The 875-nt window shown below is 35.7% G+C and overlaps 1 protein-coding gene across 1 annotated transcript in view; it reads left to right on the forward strand.

Annotated features, from left to right (window-relative positions):
• Positions 1-875, forward strand: part of NAA15 (N(alpha)-acetyltransferase 15, NatA auxiliary subunit) — a 126,699-nt gene that overhangs the window by 100,834 nt on the left and 24,990 nt on the right. The window lies entirely within an intron of this gene.

The raw sequence follows: 875 nt of genomic DNA on the forward strand, positions 1-875 counted from the left end.
GTTGAAAAACAATCTTTCATTTTGCTGGCTTGGCTCTAAGCCTCCAAAAAATTAAAAGGTCTGTGTATGGTAATTGGCATTGGCATTGTAAATTAGATGCTTATACATAGGGCCAGACTAGGCTGAGTTAAAGTTGGCTGCCTAGGGTTGTGTACTTGCTGAGAGAGAGGGTACCTCTTTAAATGTAGCACCCTATACACCTTACTTGCCTCACCTTAGTCTTGTTTCTACATTTGTCCGTGTTTATCCTCTTGTGTAAACCCTGCAGTTCTGGAGAAATGGTTAAATTAGACCTTAAAGAACATTCTGCTGGAATGTGTATGCAGGAATAAATGTTTTTGTTTTCCTTAAATATGTGCATTTATTTCTTATTTTGGAGATACTGAATTGATATTCAAATGTCTAATAAATTCACAGTAAAAATCTTTTTTGACAAATTTTAACATGACCATTTTTCTTTCTTTAGACATGTATGGAGGTATTGGAAGCCTTGTGTGATGGTAGCCTAGGAGACTGTAAAGAAGCTGCTGAAGTTTATAGAGCAAATTGTCATAAGCTTTTCCCTTATGCTTTGGCTTTCTTGCCTCCTGGATATGAAGAGGATATGAAGATCACAGTTAATGGAGATAGTTCTGCAGAAACCGAGGAACTGGCCAATGAAATTTGAACATCATCAAACAAGCAAATGGAATGACTTTGGACCATATCTAGTGTATAATATTTTTGTCACGCACCTGCTGCATTGCTCTAACTTACACAGAATGAGAGGAGTAAATGTTCTTGCCTTCAAATAGTGTTTTACGTTTTTTATCCTGCTGAAAAAGTATATATAAAATATCTAACATTACAGGATATAGGTTCAGTTTCTTAAAAAA

This window comes from Propithecus coquereli, unplaced genomic scaffold, assembly GCF_000956105.1.
Source record: "Propithecus coquereli isolate 6110/MARCELLA unplaced genomic scaffold, Pcoq_1.0 Scaffold112, whole genome shotgun sequence".
Lineage (NCBI taxonomy): Eukaryota > Metazoa > Chordata > Mammalia > Primates > Indriidae > Propithecus > Propithecus coquereli.